Source organism: Simochromis diagramma, unplaced genomic scaffold (genome assembly GCF_900408965.1).
Source record: "Simochromis diagramma unplaced genomic scaffold, fSimDia1.1 OVJJ01000817.1, whole genome shotgun sequence".
NCBI lineage: Eukaryota > Metazoa > Chordata > Actinopteri > Cichliformes > Cichlidae > Simochromis > Simochromis diagramma.
Window position 1 is genome coordinate 46,938 of NW_024387354.1, and position 20,512 is coordinate 67,449.

The 20,512-nt window shown below is 41.3% G+C and overlaps 1 long non-coding RNA gene and 2 other non-coding genes across 3 annotated transcripts; 1 reads left to right on the forward strand and 2 right to left on the reverse strand.

Moving 5' to 3' along the window:
* Positions 1 to 3,098: 3,098 nt before the first annotated feature.
* On the reverse strand, positions 3,099 to 11,201 carry LOC120718591. The gene is made up of 3 exons (XR_005692520.1): positions 11,031 to 11,201; positions 9,030 to 9,085; positions 3,099 to 3,653 (listed from the first exon to the last, which is right to left on the reverse strand). It is a non-coding gene; the product is annotated as an uncharacterized LOC120718591 (long non-coding RNA).
* A 4,671-nt stretch (positions 11,202 to 15,872) lies between these two features.
* LOC120718595 lies at positions 15,873 to 15,991 on the reverse strand. Its single transcript, XR_005692523.1, has one exon. It is a non-coding gene; the product is annotated as a 5S ribosomal RNA (ribosomal RNA).
* A 319-nt stretch (positions 15,992 to 16,310) lies between these two features.
* LOC120718596 lies at positions 16,311 to 16,429 on the forward strand. Its single transcript, XR_005692524.1, has one exon. It is a non-coding gene; the product is annotated as a 5S ribosomal RNA (ribosomal RNA).
* Positions 16,430 to 20,512: the final 4,083 nt, after the last annotated feature.

The following is a 20,512-nucleotide window of genomic DNA, read 5'->3' on the forward strand; positions in this document are numbered from 1 at the left end:
GAAGAGGAACTGGCTGCGTCGGCTTTTCAGCTGTACCAGTCCACAGACACACTGATTTACACAACTGTGGAAAAACTAAATAAATACAAAAAAATAAATAAATTGGAAAACATAGATGTCATTATTTCATATAGATTTCAAATAACATACCATTTGATGTCAAGATGTTTTAGTTGCATTTGCAGTGCTCGTGCTGTTATATTCTTATGATTCTGTTCATTTTACGAGTGTATCCTTCAGCCTTGCTTCACATATTTGCTGCTGCTTGATCAGCTTTAGTCCTGCTAGCATCAGCACAGGTAGAAACAGATCACACATCAGAGAATCGGCCGTGCATCTAAATGCAAATGGAAACTAAAAATGAAAACATAGATAACTGAGCTGAACTTCATAGATCTGAAAGTTGACCAATGCATACATAGTGCTAAAAATCAGGTATCGGGAAAACACATTATTTTATATTATGCTGATGTCAGGGCTCTGTGTGCGAGCAGGTGGAAATTAAAAGGGGGGGATCCACTATGGCCTTCTTCACAATCCTGTCTGCCAACTTTAACCCTTTAAGACCTACCATAGAACCAAGTCCGCCAGAGCTTATATTATATTTTTACATGCTGTGGAGCCATTTTTGGGAGCATTTCAAGTTGCTATACATCAATACAACCATTATAGCCCAAATTTTAATAATATGTCTGCATTAGGTGCATAGTAATTACATAAATTGCAAAAAAGTGCAATAAACTACAAAAAAATTGAAAATCGTTTTTGTTTTTTTTAAATATATTTCTTGTTAGAGAAATTTAAGAGGCTTATCCCTCAAAACTGTAAATACAAAAAAGTTGCACAAACTAGTTTCCCACCACAGGAAATTTATTTTAAGTGTCTTCATAGTTTTATTTTTGAAATACACCAATTTTTATACACTGCAGGAAAAACGAAAATAAATATTATAGTGCAAATTTGCAAAATAACAGCATATGCATCAAAATAAACTATTTCCAGCAGTGCAATATGAGTCTTAAGCATCCCAGAAACGACACAGAAAGTCATGAAGTCAAACATAACTTTTAAAAACACAAGTATAAGCTCATGAGGCCACGATGGTAAAAAAAAACTACATTTCCGCAAAATGACGTCACTTCTGGTTTCGGGCAGGTCATGCGGTCATGTGATAGTTCGCGCTGATGGACGTAGGAAGTGTTACAAACAGCTGATCGGATCGGCGAAGCGTGTTTCTGGAATATCATGTTTTTGTTGCTGCAAGTGATTTTTATGCAGTTTTTGCAAAGCTATATGTGGAAGGAAACTGTGACCTAGGACAAGCTGATGGCATAAGATGTAAGTACAACTCCTCCAGTTTCATATGCAAAAAAAATTATTGCGCTAGCTTACGTGGTTGCAGAGCTACCAGGATTTAAAAATAGTTACGCAAAACAGAGCGTGCCCGCTCCGATCGGCTGTAAAGGGTTAAGAAGAAATCAGAGTGACGCAGAAGCTTTAAAACAGTGTTCAGAATAATCAGTGATGCTTTTATCTGAACTGATGACAGATAAAGATGAACGTGAGTGTGGCAGAAGAGTAAGTTCTCCCTCTTTCTTGGAAGTATACCAGCAGTTCTAAGAAACTTCTCTGTTTGTGGTTCAGAACCTAATGTGACACCAATGAGCACAACAGCATGCAGCTGCAGGTTGTTGTTCATACATGTAAAGAGCCATGTTTGCAGGCAGCTATTTGAAGTTTTGTGTAAAATATCATTTTTATAGAAATAAACCAAATGTGTCTAAATATATTAAGTAAACAATCAGAATAAGAACATTTTGAAATAAAATCCAAAAACTGCATCTGGCTTAGTTTTTGTTGAACAAATAATGACTCTGTGTAATATGTCATGTATTGTATATGTAAGTTGTATTTGTACAATGAAGCCAGGTTTTCTTTGTGTTAGCTGCCTGACAAACCCTAAAACTCTAGTCAGAGATTGCAGGTGTCACAACAGACAGACAGCTTTCTCTGTCAATCCTAACTTTCTGTTTCACACTCTGTGCACTCATATAAAAAAATCTTTTTAAAAAACAGTCACGTGACTCTTCTTCCACACAACATGATCCCTGAGTGCCGCCTGCTCCAACCAGACATGTTATCACAGCGACGATGGTGATAATTAAAATCTACAAAGAACGTGATGAACATTATTAAAATGCAGCACTGTTAAAGCAACGTGATTAATGCTGCATTAAAATGAGCCTTTAGCACATAGGTGTCAAACTCTGGCCCGCGGGCCAAATTTGGCCCGCAGCCTAATTACATTTGGCCCGCGAAGCCATACCAAATTACTATTAGAGCTGGCCTACTGGTGTTATACAGCTAATATATTGTTTAGTATTAAGCTTTGCTTGTTCCATATTCAGTCTTTCAGCAAACGTGTTTGAGTCCATAAGAAAAGATTCATTCTTATATCTGGAGGAATAAATATATTTCAATAAATATTAACGTTAGCCCGCGACTTTGTTCCAGTTTTGAATTTTGGCCCACTGTGTATTTGAGTTTGACACCCCTGCTTTAGCACATAGAGATGATTAAACAGTTTAATTTGAGTTCATTATTTCTAAGGCAGATGCTACACCAGTGAAGGTGCACTTAGCTTTCACACACTGCTTCTGCATTGTGTCTTAGTTTTAGTGGATTAAATAATGACACAGTGTTTGTTTGTTTTTCTTTAGTAACAAATGACCTCAGACCAGCTTGTAATATTTTATAAACAAATAAGCATAAATGCGTAAACTCAGCCTGGAATAACATGGGATAAACATGGGATGTGCATTTTTTTTATTTGTTTTTGTTTTTTTATGTAGTTCTGGATGCGTTACTGAGTCTTGCAAGAATGCCAACCTTACCAGCTGCAACTTGTTTGTTTTTTTGTTGTTTTTTTAATTTAATGAGTGCTGAAAGTTAAGCAACAGCTGTGACAACGAGAGAAGATGGAGCCAGTTAGAAACAACTGTGAAAATGTACAATATGTAAGCTAAGAAAGCAAAGTGTTGCAATGTTGCCATCATTTTTGTTATTGTGGTATTTTTTTCAACATTCACTGAAAATCACTTCTCTCATATTTCCTCTTTATTATTTTCATCACTGTTTAAGAAACGTAACAAAGTCTTATAAAGCATCTAAACCAGCATCATGAAGTGATGTTTAAAGATCGCAGCAAGCTTACAGCATCTCTCAACTCAAGAGCAACATTCAAAGTGCACAGGCTGAAGGAAATTATTGATTTTATCACATGCAATTACAATACGCCTTTTCATCTCTATCTGCTTGTACAATGTGTATCGGTTGTTTGTCCCAGCAGTTTACAATACAGAATGTGCATGTCTGTGGGGCTTTCGTAAAGATTTCTATTTGCATCGATACGATTGCTTGGATCACAAATTGTTCTAACTTGATTAAAGTCACCAATGATGAAGGTATTCTCGCGCTTACAGTTACCATTATTATCTCTGATGTTCCTGCTTGCTATCAGATCATCACATCCCCCTTGTGGGATCATGTTGATGATATGCTGGTTTTCGAATTTCCGAACACGTCCGTCAGTCATGCAGAGCACAGTGCCAGAGAGCGTCACCAGCAGGAAAATGGAAGTCTTCATTGTATTTCTATAGCAAAAAAGTAAACAGAGAGAATATATAAATCAGTATCATTTCATTTCATTTATTAACTTGTTTATTTTTGTTTCCTAAATGTTAATCGTGCTTAACTATTAGATAGATAGGAAACTCTCTGAAAAGTCATATTGTTTGCAGTGAGTTTATGTATTTGCCAGAGGAAAGATCAGCATCTGCATATCTGACCACTTTGAATCAATTTCTATCTAAACAGAAATCAGTTCAGCTTGCACTATGTCAGTTGTGCAAGAAAATATGTTAAATATCCATACTGTAAAAGTTCACAAAATCAAGATCAAGTCATGCAATGCTCTCCATATGTGGTAAATTATGAAGTCTTCAGTATATGAGGATATTGATATCCGTATAACTGGAGTTATTATAGATTTTCATACATGACATTTCTGGAAAAGGCGAGGGTGTCAGGGTCCCTGTGTCTACCCGGTCATGGGTTTTTTTGTTTTGATTTTGTCCCCGCTCTCTCCCTCCCTCCCTCCTTCTCTCACTGCCTGGGCGGAGCTCATCTGTGGGCTCCTGCCCTTGGCCCACGCACCTGGTGACACCTGTGGCTCATCACCCAACAGTGTTCCAGTCCCCTTATAAGATGGCAGCCCTGTATTTCTCATCGCTGGACCGTTGCCGACTCTCGTCAGTGTTAACCCCAGCTCAGTTCATTCTCGTGTTTCCCTAGCGATCTTCTTACAGTAACCTTTTGCATCTCTGTGAATAGATTTCCCTGGACCTGCCCCCGTGTTACCTGAGTGATCAAGTGTGTGAGGATTGGAGCGAGCTTTTGTGTTTCTTGTGGAGTGTGAAGAGGAGCGTGGAGCGTGGATGGAGTGAGGACTTTGGAGCGTGTGGGGACTGCAAGTGTCTTTCCCCCTCCTGTTCGTGTGTGGATTCCCGGAACCCGTCTTTTCCCCACTTTGTAAATAGATGTCCTGGTGCTTCTGTAAATAAAAAACCTTTATTGTTCCCTACTCAGAGCCTACGCGTGAGTCCGTTCAGTCCCGTTGTGACAGAGGGTAAGGACGTAAATCGACTGGTAAAGACGGACTGGTAAAGAGTCTGCAGCCGCAGCACCAATCCATCTGTTGATCTCCTGTTCCCTTCTCTGATCACTCGTGAACAAGACTGCGAGTTTTGTAACTTAATAAAAGCAGTTTGCCAGAGTGCCCCTTCCACGTCACACCCTGTTCTTTCTATCTTGTCTTATATGGAAATTCACTTTGTGTAGCTTTTTAGGAAATTGTTAAACTTCAGGAAGATTCTGAACATGCTCCATCGTTTAGCCAGCTCTTTGGAGCTGAACAGGTTCAGGCCTGTTGTTGTAAGTTTTATAAAACGATCTCATTTAAACGAATAATCCAGCTGAAGCTTCAGACAGCCGTCAGACAGTGAAACACTGCCATCTGCTGGACTCGAATAACACAGACGCTGCTTTGACGGGTGAGGGAGTTTCAACAAGTCTGCAACGACTCAAGCATCAAACTACAGAACTATTACAGCGGACATGGTGCTCTAATGGCTTCATTAACGCAGGTCAGAAAGGATCAAACGTATCAATAAATTGTGAAATACAAAAATTACTGTTTCACTGCACACACAAACCTTCTCTTATTAGCACAACACTGCCCAGACCTCAGAGTGTATTCCTTATAGACTATTAAACCTTAGCATGTTATTTTAATGTCTTACAGGTGAAACAGCCAAAAAGTAAAGTTAACTGTAATTTAAAATATTCAGCTACAAAATGCTTTTAGCAAATAATTTTTTATGACTGCGCTAAAATTCAATACTAGATTTTTGCTGGTCTGATTAAAAGGTTAAATGTAGAAGTTTTGGGATCATATATTAATACTTCCAAAACAATAAAGTTGTTGTAGAGAATCTATGTTCATTATTGTTGCTCATCATGGAAAGACAAAGACATCAGACTCTGCTGAAAAATTTTACACCCTCCTACTCTCTGCACACAGCGGTCTGAGGGATCTTCCAGGATCTAGGATTTTATTTATTTTGTTCTTTTTGGTCTTACTGGTTAGTAGGTTGTGATTTTCTACCTGTTGATCTCACATTTGGAACATGATTTGCTCTGGAGCAGATTAGGTTCAAAGCATGAGTTGACCTGGCATTATGTCTTGGATTACAAAAAAATCCCACGTTAAGCCTTGAAGTTAACCAGATAAGACAGCGTTGTGTTTCACAGTAAAGGCCTCAGAGAGTTGTTGCTAACCAAAGTCTATCTTGTACGGCCACGCAGCATCTAATGACGTTTTGTAACCTGTCACTACGAAGGAGCAGTGAAATGATTGCTGTTTTAGCGCACATACACAGTGTGGTGATCAGTATAAGGACATTAAAGTGATGTTGCAGAAAGCTGCATCTGGTCAGAAGGAAAAAAAACACGCACACTTGGAAGACTTGGCCAGATTCGCACAAAGTGAATGGCTGACAGTGGACAGATACAAGGATGTGGATGGTCACACCCTCGTGCATTAAAGAGGCCGTTCACAAAACCAAACACTCAACAGACACAATAAGACAGCTGGTCAGTTTGCCTCACTAACTCATCTACACAAGGCGTGTTGTAGAAGTAGAGCAGGGCGATATGGCCAAAAATATTCATCACGATATACATTTGAAAATGTGCGATAACGATATAACTGACACGACACAAAATACTTTACAACTCCACTTCATTTGTGCAAAAAAACCCATCAATGTATTTACACTTAAATAAGCAGCTGTTTCATGTGCATTAAAGTTATATAAAAATGTAACAGTGCAAATGCAAATTCCTGGCTGACAGTTTAACCAAAAGGCGTTTCCAGTGGAAACTGGCCGACATATCCTCAGCACAACCATGTATAATATCCACAAAACTTAAAAGGAGGTTAAACAAACACACAATACAGTAATATTATGTTGAAGCACAGTAATAATAATAATAATAATAATAATAATAATAATAATGGATTGGATTTATATAGCGCTTTACAATACCACTATTCATTCACTCTCACATTCACACACTGGTGGAGGCAAGCTACGGTTGTAGCCACAGCTGCCCTGGGGCAGACTGACAGAAGCGAGGCTGCCATATCGCGCCATCCGGCCCCTCTGGCCAACACCAGCAGGCAAGTAGGGTAAAGTGTCTTGCCCAAGGACACAACGACCAGGACAGAGAGCCCAGGGATCGAACCGGCGACCTTCCGGTTACAGATGCGATTTCCAACCCCCTGAGCCACGGTCGCCCGTACGTATCACTCCGCGAGACTCCTGCCTACGATAGCCGTAATGCTCCAACAATCCATCAAGCGGTGCGGCTTTGTAGCTTAGCAAAGTCATAATAAAACATTTGACAGATTTTTGAGCGCCGTGTACATAAAATCGTTTCGAGGTACCTGAAAGTCATGTCAAAAAAAATTCAGCAAACACCTGACACAGGACCTGAAAGACGCACTCGGTCCTTCAGTTGATCCATCTAGTGTTCACCAAAGCCTCATCTCATGGTGTCAGTGAAGGGCGGCTGTCAAGAAGCCATTATTAAGGAAGGGAACAGGGAGAAAAGGCTGAGGGATGCCAAATTACACAAGAACTGGACTGAAAATCAGTGGCAGCAGGTCTGATGGAGTGATGAACCAAAATTTGACATTTCTGGTTCAAATTGTGGTAATATGTCTACAACCACCTGTAAACTACTGTACAGCTCTGTCATAGTTTGGGTCTGCATTTCAGCCAGGGTGTTGGGGATTTCGTCAAAATTGATGGAATTATGAAAAGTACCACCAGACTTTGATGCACCATGCAATACCATCTGGAAAGCGTCTGACCGCCAGCAGCTTACTAAACACATCGAAACACCATCATTCATGGACTGACCTGAGCCGTGTGGGATCATCTCGGCAGAGAATGGAACAAAACGGCAGCTGATATCGAAAGAAGAGCTCTGAATGTCCTTAAAGAAGCTCGGAGAACTATTCCTGAAGACTACTTAAAGGAATTCCAAAGAAATGTGCCTAAGAGAGTTCAGGGCGTGCTGAAGATAAAGATGCTCAAGCTCATTATATCAACTCTGTATGACGCCTTTTATATTGTATTTTCATGTAAACTTTTCAAATTTAAACTGTTGCACCCGTTTCCCAGCAAGTTATATGTTAGAATTAAGGTGTGGCTCAAACTTTTGCACAGTCCTACATTTCACATCTATAAAATGATCTGGCACCTGATAAACCTTTAAAAGCACTGACCTGCCTCTCCAACTATCTGTTTTAAACAACCAGCAGTTGTGTTGCGTTTTCGTCAGGTTAGTGGCTCAGACCTAAAACAGCCCAACATTATCTCTAATTCAGGTCTGGACCCAAGCTGACCCATTAAAGTACGTGGTACTCCTTTTATTTGTACTTGTGTACTCAGGCATAAATTAGACTTTTCAGGTACAAACTAAATAACACAAAGAGGAGCTCTTATAAAACAAGAGTGAGAGGCCCACTGCAAGAAGATGCACACCCAAGTGCTGAGATTGTAAAGATGAAAAGTGAGCAGAGGAAAATGAGCGTTTCAGGAGAACGAGGCGGTTTCCTCTTTTCCCATCTGGCAGCCTCACAGCGGGGAGTTATGAGGTAGCCCCAACCTACCTCACATCTCCCCGCTGTGCAAGAACGAGCTCAGCAACACAAGCATCCTCTCTCTTTCGCGAGTGCATACGTGCACATCGACAGTGCTGCATGCCGATGAACCCATTTTCTTGGAGCACCTACACAAGCTGCAATATACAGATCATGTTTCACAGCGAGAGGCAAACACCTCCCTCTGTTTGTGCTTCATTCTAGCTTCGCCCTTCTCTTCCCAACCACACACACCAACACCTTCCTCTTGTCAATTTTATTTTAATCCTTAACATAAAGACAGCTATAAATTAGGATAATCAAACTTGATTTATTACCTCCTGCACCCCCCCACTGTGTGTTCAACAGGAAGCTAATAGTTGTTAGCTGTTAAAGTGTTCAAAAAACAGCAGGAGCACTAAGTTCTCCTCCTGCCTTCAGCCCAACCGTTGAGCGCGATGACAAATAGAGCCGCAGAATTTTGCTGCTGTGTAATTAAATTGAGACGTGGGGTCAAAATTCCCACCTAGATTGAGTGAGATGAAATAGAAATCGGCTCTCCTCTAACTGACTTTATAGAAATAATTACAGAAGCTGCATTTATAACTGTTATTAAATAACAGCAGCACACGAGAACTAAAGTGTAATCCCAGCACATTTCGCTTCGCTTGCACTGATTCTTTAGAGATGACGACCTGTGGTGGGTAATTAAGGGCAAACAATATACAAGTCGCGTGAAAAATGGAGGCTGCATTACCTTTCCAAAGCTTCCTTTCCCGATGGCCCGCAGTATCTGGAAGTGGTCAAAGTTTACTGTGGAGAAAATGAGAAGCAGTTAGTGAGAACGTGTCAGTTTGAGCTGAGCTATAAAACAGGGAACATGACATGTACAGCACTGTGCAAAAGTCTTGAGCCATCCCTCATTTGCTTCCAGGGATCCGGACTTCCCTGTAATCTTTAAAGTGGTATTAAGGAATAGCTCTCCAGGCTTTTTAAAGTGTTTCTGATTTTTAATCCAGGGCTTGTATTTGACCACTTTTTGTCTGTTAAGACCCTTCACACTAATCTCTGAAACATTCAAACATAAACAGACACCTAAGTCACGGAAAGGACCAGAAAACTTAACAAAGAACCAATTTTAAATTGTATCTGTACACATTTACTTGCAGCCTACTGCAAAAAAACAAAAGCCCACATCATTTGTTCTCACTTCTTTAGTTGAAGAATGCAGTTAATAACACCGTTAACACAGACTGACCTGGCAAAACACGAAAAAATAAGGGGGTGGTTCAAGACTTTTGCTCGGTACTGTATGAGAAATGCAAATGTGCACTTCACAATGTATCGCTGCACTTCGGCAGTACTGTGCAGATTAAATGTTTTTTCCTTCCCGATGCATGTGAAAGGTTAAGACTTACATCTCCAAATGTACTGGAACTGATTTGAACCAGAGGACTCAGCCACACTGTTACTATGTACTGCATAAACACGTTTACCGATGAAGGTAAAGCAGACGCTGTCCTGACTGTGTGGCTAAATTTTGTGCTGAAAGCATCAAATCAATTGAATATGATTAACTTGCTATGAGAGGTTTTTACTCCAAGTGTGACTTTTTCTGGGTTCATACACCTTTCAGGGTCAAATTCAAGCACTTTGTGAGCACGTTTAATGTCCATTTTCAACCTTTTCCAGCACATTACCATAAAAAGGATGCATATTTCACTTCGCATCACCTGAGTAAGACCACGTGAAAGGCCAAATTAATAAGTCTTCTCATCAGATATTGATGCTTCTTTCTTATGTGACACAAAAAACAGGAGGAGACAGATCTTTGCTTGTGTTGTTTTTTAAGTTCATTCATTCAAAACTAACTGTAAGACGCTTAACTACATTGCAGTCTGTGTTATTGTTGTAGACCTAATTATCACCTTTAAAGTGTTTGTGCTAATAACATCATGTAGAGTAAGACAGGCATAGAGAACAGCACTGACTGGGAGAGGCTTTGAACAGATGACATACTCAGATCAATTCAACACTTTAGACTTTAAAAATGCACAAGCGTCTTTCAAAAACCCATTTATTTAATCTATCATCATTGATATTATTATGTACAGTTAGAATGTACTGTTCATCTCCCTTAAATAAACAGGCAGCCTTAAAGTGTGAAATAGTCACTTGTCTACTGTCTCAGTGGCTGATAGTGCCCCACAGGCCTCAATGTCAGCTTGAAGCCATTATGTTTCAATTGTTTAATGATAAACAGATTTTGAATGAAAGCGAGGAAACTTCGCTAGCACAAAAAAGTGCCTATTCTTTCTTCCCATATGGTTCAGTCATATTACCGTCATTTCCCCCTAAGCTGTTCCCAAAGACACCAGGTTAATACTTGAAAAGGCTGCAGCGATACACAAAAATATCATCAATATTCTGTTTACTTGGTGACAACGTCGCTTTTAGCCTTCAATCAGAAAGCCTGACGTTGGCTAGTTAAGCATCGGGCTAACGTTTAACGCTTTCACTTGAGGGAAGTAACTCGTATTACTGCTACTGCTGTGTAATCTTGGTTCAATTCACAGCATATTCTACAAGTTACCCTGCAATAACTAACTGTTAGAATAGCGCCACCGTATTGTATCGCACTGAGTGCACTTCAATCCTTTATCCCGCGAGTTTGCTAGCTAGCAAAATAATAATACCAATTTTAAACAAATAACATGTGTAACGTACACACTCGAGAAAATTATTTACTAGTACTTACGCAACTCCCCCGTTGTGAAAACGTACAAATCCTTCTTGTATTTTTCGTTTTCCAGCAAACACTCATTAAAACGGCCTCCAGGCACATTAGCGCACTCACCCCCGACTGATCAGGGAGGGGGTGGGGGGTCACACATTGAAACAGACTAACGTGCAGAGGTACAGCCCAGGCAGACAATGTTGCTTTTAGACTTTGCGACTCGTTTTATTTCTCTATCTGATAAGAAAACTATTCAATCAGATAGTTATTTGTGGTGAATGAAATACGGTTACAGTTTCAAGAAGTTTTAAGCACCAAATCCGAAATCCAAGCACTGCAATATTAAAATCCAATTCAATTTCTTGTTTGCTCCGAAATCTACGACATGACTATATACAGAAAAGCTTAACATGGTATGCAAAAAAAACCCCGAAGACAATACAAAATACATGAACAAAAAATGTTTTAACTGTCAGTTATGTCATTTTAAAATTTTCCAAAACTAACATTTTCTTTGATTGACTGATATTAAATTGATTAGGGTCAAGTTTAGTAGTGAACAATATTACACAAACAAGCACGTGTGCGCATGCACGCATATTAGAATCCCTTCGATCGATATTAGAACCCTTCGATCGCTATGCGCATGCGCATATTAGAATCGCTTCGATCGCTTGTGACGTGGTAACTTTGCTTTGATCCTTTCTGACGTCATAACTTTGCTTTGATCCAAAACCTATAAATAGGAGCGCTCACCTGTTACTTTATGCTTAACGGACGTTGACCTGCAGCAACTAAAACCCTGTCGAGAAGTTTTGAGAGCAATTTACGAGAGAAACCAAAACAAGTTCAGTTTTGTTTCTCACCAATTCACAGCGCAAACAGACACATTACACCATGTCAGCCAACCCATCCTTCGGCTCAGATGAGCTTGGAATATCTAAAGGGACCATTTTGGGAGATCACCACATGGTGGAGGCTTTCCTTGGAGAAGGAAGCTTTGGTGTTGTAACGAAATGTCGCGATACAAAAAACAACAAAACTGTTGCTGTTAAAGTCAACAAAAGCGACCCTGAAATTCTGCTCCAGGCAAAACTGGAAATTTTCATCCTGGAGCAGCTACGACGCTTGGATCCAGACAGGTGCAACATTGTCGAATGGAACGGCTATTTCCTCGATGGAGAGCGCATTTGCTTGAATTTCGAACTCCTCGACCAAAGCCTGTCAGACTACATAGGGGACCGGAATAACCAAGGTCTCCCAATGAGAGAAATCAGGCCAATTTTGCATCAGCTCGCAAATGCTCTATTCCACCTGGGTTCTGTGGGAATAGTGCATGCTGACCTCAAACCTGTCAACATCATGGTTGTGAACCGCAGTGAGTCTCAAGTCAGAGTCAAACTTATAGACTTTGGCATCGCATGTAACACCTCTGCAGTGATTCCTGGTGACTGTGTGGGGACAATTGGTTATTGTGCACCTGAGATTATGCTTGGCACTCCATATGATGAAGCAATTGACATGTGGTCTCTGGGGCTGGTAGCTGTGGAGCTTGCTACAGGGGTGCCTCTCTATCCTGGGGAAGACGATTATGACGTTTTGAAATTCATAATTGAAACCCAGGGTCAGCTACCAGATCATCTCTAGAGTCTGGCTTGTACACTGACAGCTATTTCATCGAGGATAACCACAACGAACAGCGCTGGACATTTAAGACCCCAGAACAATTTCAATACGAGACAGATTATCGATCCAAGGAAACTCGATCGATAAAACTTAAGTGTCTCGATGACCTCGAACAACTGCTGAAGGTTAGGCGAGGACCGGAAAATGGCCAAACATTATTTGTAAGGCTAATCAAAGAAATGTTGGCCTTGGATGCAAATCAGCGCATAACACCCTCGGAGGTTCTGAAGCATCCCTTTTTCCACCCTGGCCTCTCAAGGAGAACCCCCTGCACTGACATGAATAGTACAGGGGGAGAACTCCTTGTGCTCTCTCAGCAGCCTTCAAGCTGGAAAAGTCATGGATCGCAAAAATTCAGCTGCAGTTTCCAAAACTCAGTTGAATTTCCTCAAAAAGGAGACATCAACACCTCAGCCAACCCATCTGCCTCTGAAGATGATCTTCAAATAACGGAAGGGACCATTTTAGGAGATCACCACGTGGTAGAGGCCTTCCTTGGAGAAGGAGGCTTTGGTTTGGTAACCAGATGTCGCGATACAAAAAACAACAAAATTGTTGCTATTAAAGTCAACAAGAGCGACCCTGAAATTCTGCTCCAGGCAAAACTGGAAATTTTCATCCTGGAGCAGCTACGACGCTTGGATCCAGACAGGTGCAACATTGTCGAATGGAACGGCTATTTCCTCGATGGAGAGCACATTTGCTTGAATTTCGAACTCCTCGACCAAAGCCTGTGGGACTACATTGGGGACCGGAATAACCGAGGTCTCCCAATGAGAGAACTCAGGCCAATTTTGCATCAGCTCGCAAATGCTCTGTTCCACCTGGGTTCTGTGGGAATAGTGCATGCTGACCTCAAACCTGGAAACATCATGGTTGTGAACCGCAGTGAGTCTCCCGTCAAAGTCAAACTCATAGACTTTGGCCTCGCATGTCCTGCTTCTGCAGTGATTCCTGGTGACCGTGTGGGGACAACTGGTTATTGTGCACCTGAGGTTATGCTTGGCATTCCATACGACGAAGCAATCGACATGTGGTCTCTGGGGCTGGTAGCTGTGGAGCTTGCTACAGGGGTGCCTCTCTATCCTGGGGAAGACGATTATGATGTTTTAAAATTCATAATTGAAACCCAGGGTCAGCTACCAGATCATCTTCTAGAGTCTGGCTTGTACACTGACTGCTACTTCATCGAGGATAACTACAACAAACAGCGCTGGACATTTAAGACCCCAGAACAATTTCAATACGAGACACATTATCGATCCAAGGAAACTCGATATATAAAACTTAAGCGTCTCGATGACCTCGAACAACTGCTGAAGGTTAGGCGAGGACCGGAAAATGGCCAATCATTATTTGTAAGGCTAATCAAAGAAATGTTGGCCTTGGATGCAAATCAGCGCATAACACCCTCGGAGGTTCTGAAGCATCCCTTTTTCGACCCTGGCCTCTCAAGGAGAACCCCCTGCACTGACATGAATAGTACAGGGGGACAAAACCTTGTGCTCTCTCAGCAGCAATCATCGTTTGGGTGGCCAGAATTCTAGGGGAGCTAGAAATTCTTGTGGAAAAAAAGCCCAAAACAATAACATCAACAAAAACAAGCAATGAATGTGGTCTTAAACTTGGGCACAATTTGGCTTGAAATCCATCAACTAATCTCTCAATATTCAAAGCGGAGCAGCAGACAACTTACCATCACATCAGTCCTTCAATCAGACCTACAACAAACGTCTTCAGTCTCTCACCCCAACCGGTCGCAGCAGATGGCCGCCCCAACCTGAGCCTGGTTCTGCCGGAGGTTTCTTCCTGTAAAAAGGGAGTTTTTCCTTCCCACTGTCGCCAAAGTGCTTGCTCATAGGGGGTCATATGATTGTTGGGTTCTCTGTATGTATTATTGTAGGGTCTACCTTACAATAATACATACAGCCTTGAAGTGACTGGTGATGTGATTTGCTGCTGAATGAATTCGGAACTAATTGGAAATCTGGATATTAATTAAATAAACCTGCTTTGAGCATCAATTAATTGTTGTTTGAAATTCTTTATAAATATATAAATATAGTGCCACTCTTCTACTGTTTAAATTGCAACTGTTTAAAACTGACTAATTTATTCATACACTTGAGCATAAACACATGCACAGTAAATGGCCTGTATTTGTACAGCGCTTTACTTAGTCCCCAAGGACCCCAAAGAGCTTTACACTACATTCAGTCATTCACACATTCACACACTGGTGATGGCAGCTACATTGTAGCCACAGCTGCCCTGGGGCGCACTGACAGAACAGGTGCAGAACCTTCAGCACCTCGTATGAAAAGTATTTGACTGTGTGTATGCTTTTAGCAGTGTGTGGATTTGAGAAAATCTAAAATAAATTGAAATTTGTTTTTAGAAGTTGTTTTATAAATTTCAGTGCTATATTATGCATACAATAGGACATCTATTTAGATTTACATCTTCCACAGAAAAAACTGCACATTACTGAAACTTAGTACTGTATACTGGACTTTGTTGTTGTCCCACACAGGTTCAATTTCGAGTGGTAGATGGCTCAGTGCTCAGTCAACCAAGATTTTATGATAGTGGGCACAATGAGATAGATAAGCTGCTTGTAAACAGTACTTTTATGCTCTCTTTTTCCATTTGGATAAGAAAGAAAGAACCAGGAAACAAAGGCAAACAAATAATCTGTGCCTTTATCCCAGATTCACATTATAGGAACAGCTGCTCAATGACCACTGTAGTCTTTGCTTACTGCACTTTTATCTACATCTATGCAAAGTGATCCACTACACCTACTTTTACAGTTAAATCATTTTATGAGCACTCATGCCATTTTAATCTGAGTTTCTACTCAAATACAATCAGTAAAGAGAAACACAGTCTGTGACGTTTGTTTTGAAGGAAAAGGTATTCCCTGCAAATGTTTATCTGTGTGAGACTATTCAGAAAACAGTCATTTTGTTTTATAGGTGAGACACTTGGCCTCTTTTTTCCTTGTTCTACGTTTGTCTTTTGTCCGATTACTCTGGAACACAAGATGGAAAACTGATATTCTCATGTTAAAAATATAGAAAAAGGATTTTATCACCCATAAATGTTAACTTCTCATGCCTCTAAGCACAAGCAGGAGCAGAAGTGCCCTCTGCAGTTTGTGTGTGTAAGTGCAAAAGCTTACAGCACCTGGTATTCCCAGGCGGTCTCCCATCCAAGTACTGACCAGGCCCGACCCTGCTTAGCTTCCGAGATCAGACGAGATCGGGCGTGTTCAGGGTGGTATGGCCGTAAGCGAGAGAAGAGCACAGAAACAGCCTTTTTAAACATGCTGTGATGACACATGCACACGTTTTCTCTTCTATATAGAAGTTAAAGTCTCCAAACGACAACAATGTTAGAATTACAAAACACACGGTTCTATAATAATCTAACATATGTTATTATGGAGATGTTACTGTGGGAAAAGTATTTCTGCAGCTCAGTGTTGAAGCTGCAGTAAACAACGAATAGCTGCATGCTTTCGCTGTAACATATAAAGCTTGGCACAATAATATAGATCAAACTGTGAGACACTTGCCACTTATAAAATGCCCTTTATATAGCAAAGCTTTCCCTTACTGCCATACCACCCTGAACACGCCCGATCTCGTCTGATCTCGGAAGCTAAGCAGGGTCGGGTCTGGTCAGTACTTGGATGGGAGACCGCCTGGGAATACCAGGTGCTGTAAGCTTTTGCACTCCCACACACAAACGGCAGAGGGCGCTGCTGCTCATGTTTATGCTCACAGGCATGAAAGTTAGATTTCTGGGTAATAAAATCTTTTTTCTATCTTTTTAACATGAGAATATTATATTTCCATCTTGTCTTAAACAGTAATCAGATTAATGATGAGAAAAAAGTAGAACAAGGAACGAATAGGCCATTTATCTCACGTTTAAACAAAATTGATGTTTCTGAAAAATCTCACACAGATAAACATTTACAGGAAATTACTTTTCCTTCAAAACAAACATCAAAGAGTTTGTGGTTTTCTTTATTGATTGTACTTGAGTAGAAGCTGTAAAGGAAAATTTCTATTATTCTCATTTAAAGTGTTTAAGTTCTTAAGCATATGCTTAGTTCTGACACTATAATAGACTGTTCAGTGGAAGTTTCTAAACTAGATGAACTTATTTCAGCCCCAGTAGCTGAAGAAGACACCTCCCTATTGCATGAATAATATACCACTGAAATTTATAAAACAGCTTTCAAAAACAAGTTTGAATTTATTTTGGATTTTCTCAAATCCACACAGTGCCAAAAGCATACACACAGTCAAATCTTTTCATGTGAGGTCCTGAAGGTTCTGCACCTCATAACTCAACAAGCCCTATTAACTTCTCATTAGTGATCATGGCCGACTACAAGTGTTAGTTTCTCTTCGCAGCGTAAAAAGGATCAGCTTAAAAGCACTTGTTGGATTGACCAATATTTAGAACAACAGAAAGTCCAAGGAACTCACTGTAAACCATTTTAAGCCATTTTTATACACTTACAGATTCGGTTCAAATAATCGTTTGTAATTACAAGTTGTTTGGATATGTTACCACTTGGCCAAGGACTGGAAGAAGACCAAAGAGTCCCCCTTAGATCAGTGGGAATTTGTTATTACTGTGAACTGAGGATCCCAACCCCTTCTGGAAAGACAGCTTTCTGGGCAGACTAGACTATGACTGAGCTATATGTCCACAATGACAACAGTATGTTTGGTGTATCAAAGGTGATCCTTTGAAATCTGAGAACACTGTACCAGATGTTAAGCCTGGTGGTGGTAGGATCATGCTCCAGGGCTGATTTGCCGGATGGAATAATGAAGGAGGAGGACTAGTAAAGTGAGTTTACAATCAACCATTGAAACTGATCATCAGAGATAGAAAACTTCTATATTCAGTGCTACTCCAAATCCTCAACCTCGACTTATTAGTAAAAGAAAACAAATTTCATAATATAATATGTTCTGATGACATTCAGTTGGATCTGATTTACACATCAGAGGCTTGGTCAAGTAAATGAACATGAAATATACAGAATGAAAAATGTGAGTTTTCCATGAACTCCCCTGTATACCGAGTACTCTAGAGTCAATGGTGTGTTTCGATGTACTGCAGCAGGGTAAAGTTCCCAAGCACATCAGCAGAGCTGCAACAGGATGACTGAAAAAGACAAGAATCGAGGTTTTGCAGTGGCCCGGTCACAGTCCATACCTCAACCTAATATTCAGTGCAGGGAACTTAAGATAGCTGTACATAAATAAATGTCAGAAACTTCAATGATGTGAAGAAACAATGTAAAGAAGAGTGAGCCAAACATCCTTGTGACACTATTGCTTCTAAAAGGTAAATGACTGAATCCTGGAGTGTTCTTAGTTTTTCAGAGTATGCAATAGATTTCTATGAAAACACTCTTTTCCACATGACTGTATGTTTGTTTGTTTTCTTCTGACTGTTCTATGAGGATTAAGTTATGATTTTCTTAACAGTGCAGCAGCAGCTTGAGAATGCCGCTTGGTTAATGGGACGTCTTAAAAGACCTGGTCAAATGTCTTACTGGAAATGTTTGATATCTTCAGTCAGCTCAGTGCAGGTTTCCCCAACCTGTGTTTGAATTCAGACTTTACATGACAGCATTGACTTGCTGCTTAATTTAAAAAAAAACTAGTTCAAGGTGTCCTGCATATATAATATGCATAGTGCATAGTGGTCCCTTGCTATAACGCGGCCTCGCTGTGTCGCAGATTGGTTTTTGCAATTTTACATGCTTTTTTTTTTTTTTTTTTTTTACAGCGCATTGTGTTCTGCGTCTTGATCAGCTGTCAAATTTACTTAAATCTTCGATCGCTAGCAGTGTGACTCTGAAGTGCTGTACTGTATGTTTGTAAGTTTTCTCGCCAACAAACACAATAATTTGATTTCATTCTGTAATACTGGACTTATTTTTCTACGAAGGTTTTAACTGTGATTGCAGCCATTCCCCAACTCTCTGTGAATGGTACTCATGGCTGTTGATCAGTGGGCTGGTTTCAGTCATTATGCAAATGTCCTGTTTATAAGATTGAGGAAACCTGCAGTCAGCTGAGACTGAAGAAGTCACTTGGATGAGTGACGAAACGTTTCTCCCACAAATTGCTACGTCCAGATGAACAGAATCAACTTTTGGAGGTTCCCTGTGCTTTGTTTGGCCTATTGTCATGGCGGGAGGGGATGTGGCCCCCTCACGCGACATCACGCTCCAAAGTCCTATAAGATGTCTGGCTCCGCCTCTGCTCAGTCGGCTAGTGCCTGAGCTCGGATCATATATAAACGCAACACCTTTGTTACTGCTCCCATTCCCCATGGGATGGACGTAGAGACCTAAAATTCATTCCAGATACACAATATAACCATCCCTCCCAAACAGTGGTCACAAATCAGTCCAAATGTGTGGTAGTGGGCACATCTGCTATATTGAGATAATCCATCCCACCTCACAGGTGTGCCACATCAGGATGCTGATCTGACATCATGAGTAGTGCACAGGTGTACCTCAGACTGCCACCCTGGAATGTGCAGTTTTGTCTCACAGCAAAATGCCACAGATGCCACAAGCAATGAGGGAGCGTGCAATTGGCATGCTGACAGCAGGAATGTCAACCAGATCTGTCGCCCGTGCATTGAATGTTCATTTCTCAACCATAAGCCGTCTCCACAGGCGTTTCAGAGAATATGGCAGCACATCCAACCGGCCTCACAACCGCAGACCTCGTGTAACCACACCAGCCCAGGACCTCCACATCCAGCAGGTTCACCTCCAAGATCGTCTGAGACCAGCCACCCAGACAGCTGCTGGAACAATTGGTTTGCACAACCAAACAATTTCTGCACAAACTGTCAGAAACCGTCTCAGGGACGCTCAACTGCATGCCCGTCGTCCTCATCGGAGTCTTGACCTGACTCCAGCTCGTCGCCGTAACAGACTTGTGTGGGCAAATGCTCACATTCGATGGCGTCTGGCACGTTGGAGAGGTGTGCGCTTCACGGATGAATCATGGTTCACATTGTTCAGGGCAGATGGCAGCTGAGAATGTCCCAGTTCTTGCATGGCCAGCATACTCACCGGACATGTCACCCATTGAGCATGTTCGGGATGTGCTTGACCGGCGTATACGACAGCGTGTACCAGTTCCCACGAATATCCAACAACCTCGCACAGCCATTGAAGTGGAGTGACCAACATTCCACAGGCCACAATTGACAATCTGATAGACTCCATGCGACGATGTGTTGCACTGCATGAGGCAAATGGTGGTCACACCAGATACTGACCGGTTCTGGGTCCCCAGACCCCCAATAGCGCAAAAAACTGCACATTCCAGGGTGGCCTTTTGTTGTGGGCAGTCTGAGGTACACCTGTGCACTACTCATGATGTCAGATCAGCATCCTGATGTGGCACACCTGTGAGGCTCGGACAGTCTCGGTCGTTGTGTCCTTGGGCAAGACACTTCACCCGTTGCCTACTGGTGGTGGTCAGAGGGCCCGGTGGCGCCAGTGTCCGGCAGCCTCGCCTCTGTCAGTGCGCCCCAGGGTGGCTGTGGCTACAATGTAGCTTGCCATCACCAGTGTGTGAATGTGTGTGTGAATGGGTGGATGACTGGATATGTAAAGTGCTTTGGGGTCCTTAGGGACTAGTAAAGCGCTATATAAATACAGGCCATTTACAGGCCATTTCAAAATATATAAGTAATAACTGAAGAAACAACAGCATGAACATTTGGAGCTTTACTTCTTTTGGGGACAT